A 6808-nucleotide genomic window follows, 5' to 3' on the forward strand; every position below is an offset into this window, starting at 1 on the left:
CTGGTCCGGCTTGTGGGGGAGTCTTTCTTAGCATCTGGATAATCTTTTCTCAGCCCTCATATTTTTGTTTTGCCTTCAGCCAGTGGATCTACAGGACAGAGACTCTTCCTGCTGCACAACCTCCAATTGTAAATGTCTCCTTTGGGTCTGAAAGTGCAACTAAGGCCACAGTAATTTAAAAGCCCTTTGATGAGGTAACCACAGAGTGATGCATCCCTTATTTTGTGCCACCTTGCTTTGCACCAAGATATTCTGGATTACTTTTTCAGACCCTTCAGCTTCAGGATGTTCAGGGTCAAAAACCTTCTGCCAAGGATTTCTCTGGAAATTGGCTGAATTTCCAAAGCTCCCTAGTCCTCATTTGGCTTTCTTGACTTCCTATCTACTTAGGCTGTCACTACATGTCCTCTCTGATATCTCAACTTTTTTGTGCTTAGAGGACTGTCTTAGGACAATGAGAAGCATCACATCCTGCTTCTAAAGCAGAAGTGAACTGGCACTACATCTCTTCTTATGACCTACATTTAAATGTCCAGATAGGAAGTGATTACTATGATGTGGAGATCATCCTTTCCTGCAGCATGCTCTCTGCACAGTCAGGGACACTATACAGCCATGCAAAACCTAAATTTGTGGCTCAGGGGACTTGTTCCAAGTTAATTTACTGCATAGGCTTCACATTGGAAAGCACTGCACTATGACATCCCTTGAAGAGATTACTCCTTTTTCTACTACCTTCTCTGCTTCCATTCTTTCTTCTTTGGCTGCAGTTATGAGTGTTCATGGTTTTGCTTACCTGCAAGCCCTTAAGTACGGGTAGAAAGGGAAAGTAGGTAGGCTTGTTTTTTTGATTTACATATCTTCATCACATTCTTTCTTCCCACTTAGTCCACATCCACTGTCCTTAAACCAGTGCTACCAAGCTGTATTCACCAGTGCTCTCATGCACACATCTCTTCTCCAGCATCTGGCTCAAATGAGTGCAAGAAACACTACATTCTTCTCCCACCTTTGCATCAGAGCTGCAAGTCTAAGATACACCAGATCCTTACTGCCTGCAAAGCTACACCACTGAAGCAGTGCCTAGGTAAAACAAGCTGACTTTGCAAGGTCTAGTGCTTTCCCTTTGACTTGCCTCACCTATTGAACAGGTCTGCTAGGTGTGCAGGTGCAGAGGCCCCTTCATTTGCAAGAGGTGAGGCTCACAGGTCAGCAGCACACATCAAAAGGACCATATAAAGACCCACATTCAGGGCTGTGTTTTCAAATGCAAGAGACATACAGATGGACAAAAAAAAAAAAGACAATAAGCAGATAATAAGTTTTAGGCAAACATCTCTTGTGAAAATGGCTCTCTGGAAGCCTATAGGCCTTGCCTGCCACAAATGAAGTTCCTGCTCTAGTCTAAGACATGTCTGTAGTGCATATCACATATGAATGTGTTCAAGATAATGGGGCTTTAAATCAGCAAGTAGTTCTGGACAAGGATGGGATGAGATCAGTCTCAGTCTTAACAACATTAAAATTAAATTACATTTGAACTGGTGTCAGATGAAAAGATGCTTTCTGCAAAGCTGGTCTTCTAGGAAAAGCAGAACTAAACCAAAACAAAGCAAAACAAACAACAATAAAAAAGTCCAAACAACCTATGAGTCATCAGGTTGAAACAGGTTATTCAATCACAATGTTTTGCAGCCACATTTCCACTCCAATGCAATGGGGTTTGAGTTTTGCAGTCTCGTTAATATTTGGAAAGATGATCTCAGCATGAGAAGAGCTGCCTTGTCAGACCAGTGTTTTTTGCCAAGTCCCACTTGTCCTCAGCCATAGACTGCTGCCATGGCTCTTTGGACAACTTCAAGGAGTGGCTGGTACAGCAATAAGGTGTGTTCCCTTCAGTGTCCCTGATTTTTTTTCCCCCATCCCTTAATTTATTATCTCTAGAATTCCTTGGTTTCTGCTTGTTTCTTTTCTTCTTTAAATTTTCCTTGTAAAGTATTTCTCTTAGGTTTTATCAGGGATGGGCTGATGACAGTTCTATGGGGAAAAGAGATGTGAACAGTGGACGTCTTGAGAAAAGGATAAGAACGGAGAAAATACACAGCACTACTTCTGAAAACCCCCCAGGCTCAAAAGGCTTCCTGAGCCAGACTAAGTTGAAGACCCCTTGATAAGACTTTTTATTTTCACATAGATTTTTCCAGTTATCCTTTGAACCCCTTTAGGTGGGGAAACTTCCCCCGGTTAAGTGATTCAGATCTCTCTGTGAACTGGCTACTGTCAAACGATCATCTAATGCCATGTTACACTTGTGAGGTGTTTAAAATCATTAATGTAGCTGAATTTCTGGTAGCCTTTCTGACAGATCTAACATGACTCTGTCAGCAGATACCTCTGTCCTCAGCTCCGGCTGCAAGATTTTTCAGGTGAAAGATGATCTAAATGTAGTTACTGAAATCAAAATTAGTATGATTTAATTATGGCTTTTAAATCACCTGAAGTGAAATGAACTTCATTTGTAATAAGGACTATAACTGAATGCACACTAAGAAATGGTGAACGTTGAAGAGTTTATAGTATTAAAAAGATGCCAACAAGTATTAGCTGCTCTGAGATAGTCTTAGTCTGCATGTCAAAGAAAAAGGAAAAAAAAAAAAAAAGGAAAGAAGAAAAAAAGATAATTTCAGTTCTAGAAAACTCTTGTCCTGAGTTAAGAAAAAAGGGGGAAAGTAAAGGAAAAAGAAAATAGAAGGGAATAAAAAGGGCTCAAGTATATATTTAACTGAGGGACTCTTCTCTCCTTATTGCCCCAGCATCATGAACAGCAAGAAACCAAAAGCGAATGTTTCATTGCCTCCAAAGTAACTGGGCAGGGGGAAGGAGCCAAGCAAGTTTCAGGCAGAACCTTCCAATGGCTTTTTTCTTTCATTTGCTTTGCTCACTACTAAAAGATACCTTCCGGAGCTCCTCCCCAAAACAGTCTCCTTGGGGATCCCAGCTAAGAACAATGCAGTGATGTTATCAGTCCTTCCTCGGCGGCACTGCAACTAAGGAGAGGCTTCCCTGGCAAACAACGAGGAGTGTCCTGCACCTCAGCCCTGAATCCAGCCACTGAGTGAGTCAATGCAGCCCTGGCAGACTGCAGATAAACGCAGTCTGCGTTGCACAACTAGCTGGTGGGGAGGGAAGAATACAGCCCCCGGGTAAAAGGAGTAGTCAAACAGACTGGAAAGTAAAAGTCACCTGCAGGGACTACAATCCAGAAACCGTGAACTGAACTCCACGAGATTTTCATCAGCATTTCCAAAGGAGAGGTTAGCAAACTGTGGATTGTAATGTGAAATCATCGGGCAAACTGCACCACAAAATGAGTAACTTCCTCCGGGAGCTCCCCCGGAGGGACTGGGATTGCTTTAAGGTGCACAGCCTCTGTTATGCAAATTGTCTTGAACCCTAAGAGGTTTTGCATAATAAGTAATTGTTTTCTCCCCCAGCTATTAAGCACGGTGTGGGGGAGAGATCTCTGAGTGAGAAGGAAAGTAGAAAGCTGGAAGGAGGCTGATGGGAAGAAGATTCTTGCAGCTGAGCCTGGAGAAGAACCTATGCCTGAAGTTCTCCTCCCACAGAGGAGCCGCAAGTCAGGCTTCGGAGCATGGAGCAGCTGAGAGGCTGAGATGAAGACGGGAGATAAATGGACGTGGGGAGTGAATAGCATTCAATGAGGGAAACGGGAGCAGAAAGCTGACTTGGATGGGATTTCTCTATGTCTAAATGACATTTTAAATTCTTTCAGGGAACATTTTTCATATATCCCATTCCTCTAGGTCTTGTGGCAGCAGAAAGCCTCATTCCCTTCACATTCTCAGTAATGCAATTCCTTTCATATCAGAAGGTTGCATTAATGGAAGGAAGCAGGATGAATCTCAGGACTGGAAGCACAAAACGCCCTCATCATAAGGCCACTGGTACAACACATGAGAAGGCTTTTTCCTTTTAACCTTGGAGAGGATATCAGATTGCTTTTAATATTGTATCTATCAATGCTGGGCCACAGGACATTTGTTTGCTTCAGGTGTCATGGGAGCTGAAAAATCTTCTTTGTGGGGAATGATATTATCCCTCTAAAGTCTTATCTTAAGGAAAATATATGCAAACTTGCAGGGAAACCTCTCTGGGTTGCATTTTAACTTAACAGGAGGTTCTTTTCCCAGAGCATCTGTTAGCAGAGGAATACATGCACACACACATACTCACACCACTGTAGCAACCAAAGAATGCAGGACCCTCCTCCGATGGGCTGGGGGAAGGAGGCAGCTGGGGGCAGAAGGCTTCTCATGCCATTCTGGCTCAGAGATATCCCTGGAACGAAGGGGTAATTACACAAAAGCCAAAGATGTTGGTTCTGAATTGCGGCCAGCTGGCGGCCTCTGAGTCAGCAGGGCCCAGCCCCACTACCCTCCAGCAGCTGCCCTGGGCTCTTCCACTGCCAGATGCTGTTAAAATGATGAGACATCCCCCAGCCCATGCCGAGAACCCTGAATCTTGCTCTGCAAAAGCACTTACTGGGCTTCTTACAGCGCAGTAATGGTGCAATGACCACAGTGCTGTGGGTCACGTCCAACTGAACAGGAGAGAGAAAGCAGCTTATACGCTGCTAATACTTCCAGAGAGGGAAGGGAAGGATTCTGTGGTCTGAGATAGGGCAGAAGAGGTTCAAATTACTGACAGATTTTGAAAAGCTTTTAAAGTGGTATCTTCAAAGCGTGTGTTACTTGTCCTAACTCTGATGGTGTCAAAGAATGTTTCAAAGAAGGCATTGTCTGAGCATTTTCTGATGTCTCACCTGTAATGTCTCTGGGCTCCTACTCCTCCTGTACAAATGTAATTGTCTACCGTCTGTGATACACACTACAGGGAAATATTAACCCTCTGGAAGGCTCTCCTAGTCCCTGGGATTGTAAGGAGATGGGCAAATAACCATACCCAGAGTCTCTCTTTTTGTCTAAGTGTTGTGACTGGTAGAAATTGGATTCCTACATTGCTAACACAGTTGTATGATAAACTTATGAATTAATTTATGTCTCTCTTTGACACTGTTAAATTTTTTCAATTGTTTTTTCATATGAACAATTTTCCAAGGGATATTTTTCTTTTAAAATATTACCTGGTTTTACCCATTTCTATCTTCTCATTTTAGTGAAAACTAATATTTAAGTAGAAATACAATCATGGCTGGCAGGGATATATCTGAATATAAAATACAATGAACTAATAAAAAGGTAAATGTTGCTATGATTTCTCCAGCTCATTTAGTACAGTTATCTCTTGAGATGAGTTTGTGGAGCACCTTACACAGTACTTGAGCTTGTCTGAGTACCACAGCTACCACTAAAGCAAACAGCAGTATAATACAAAATCCAGCAGCACAAGTTCATTCCTGCTGCCAAGAAAAAAAGCTTCATAGGACCAGCTACTCCCTGTCCTTTCTGAACCCTGAGGAAATCCATTGATTACACACCAGAAATTGGAGGTCAGCAGCTTTGATTATTTCAAACTAGGGCCTCTTCTAAAGCAAACTTAGATCAGCACATATATATCCTTCTGCACACACAAGCCACATACATCATTTGTGTGATAAAAGCCTATCAAAACAAGCAGCCCTTTGCTTTCAGATAATTTACCCCCACAGGAAAACAAGAGAGCAGACAGTGTGTCATATAGACACAAGTCACATCTGCTACCAGAAGTCTAAAACTTTGTGGTGATAAGGGTGGCATGAAAGCACAGTTGTAAAGGAATAAGAAGCATTTGGAAACATGCTTGTTTTTATGGAGACTGTGGCTAAGAGGAGAACAGGCAATGTTAAATGTCAACAGGGGGGGAAAAGTCATAAAGAAAATTCTGGTTGTAGCATCTCAGGACAAATGTTTCTGTCTTCCTTGCCTCCTCTATGAATACTCTGCTGGAAAACAGGAGATGAGGTTTCAGGTAGACAGGAATGTGTCACTTACTGGCACTGATTAAATCTCCCCCTCCTTCCCCAGCATCCCTACAACTGCTGTGGTTTTGCTCTTAGGACCACTGCAGCTAGGAGGAAGCCTGTACCTAGTCTGGAAACACCAGTATGGAATGAAGGAAACCCCATAGAAAACCTGCCTCTGAACTCAGCCAGTGCTAGGATTAAAAACAGAGCCACTGTGGCCACTGCACTAAAGTATAGATAGTTTTGTTTCTGGACAGCAGAGTCTTACCTCATTCATCAGCACAAGCTACTTTCCTTGCTTTGACTGCAACATGAATGGGAACTTTTAGGCACTGCATTTTTACTTAGTGGGACAGATTTCTTTTTGAGGCAGCTAGCTGTTACCTCAAAAGAGGAACTAAACCAAATCAAACCAACAAACAAAAAAAAACAACCAAAACAAAAACCCAACAACAAATAAAGAAAAAAAAAATTAAAAAATTTTAAAAAAAGAAGAAGAAGAAAAAAAAACCCAAGCATTTTACATCCCAGAGTGGCCTGAACCAGAACAGCATCCTCCAGCATCACAGCTCTTCCCTCAACACTGTTCTGTGGCATTGGTCCCCTTACCGGAGTGAGTAGGACAAGAACACTTTGTGACTGGCACCTCTGTCCTGAGGGTTTTTTTGTGCTGTGACAGAACATTTTGCCTTGGGCTTTCTGGGTCTTTGGTGCAATCTTAAGGCCAAGCAGTAATTTTTTTTTTTTTTTTTTCTGGCATTAATTTCTAGAAGAACTGAGATGAGTCCAATTTAATATGCAAGACTTCAAGGGGCCAAGTAACAT

General features: G+C 42.4%; 1 long non-coding RNA gene across 1 annotated transcript; it reads left to right on the forward strand.

The window, feature by feature from the left end:
* The first annotated feature begins 2992 nt into the window (after window positions 1-2992).
* On the forward strand, window positions 2993-4738 carry LOC135177874 (uncharacterized). The gene is made up of 2 exons (XR_010303214.1): window positions 2993-3115; window positions 3495-4738. It is a non-coding gene; the product is annotated as an uncharacterized LOC135177874 (long non-coding RNA).
* Window positions 4739-6808: the final 2070 nt, after the last annotated feature.

Source organism: Pogoniulus pusillus, chromosome 8, assembly GCF_015220805.1.
Source record: "Pogoniulus pusillus isolate bPogPus1 chromosome 8, bPogPus1.pri, whole genome shotgun sequence".
Taxonomy (NCBI): Eukaryota; Metazoa; Chordata; class Aves; order Piciformes; family Lybiidae; genus Pogoniulus; species Pogoniulus pusillus.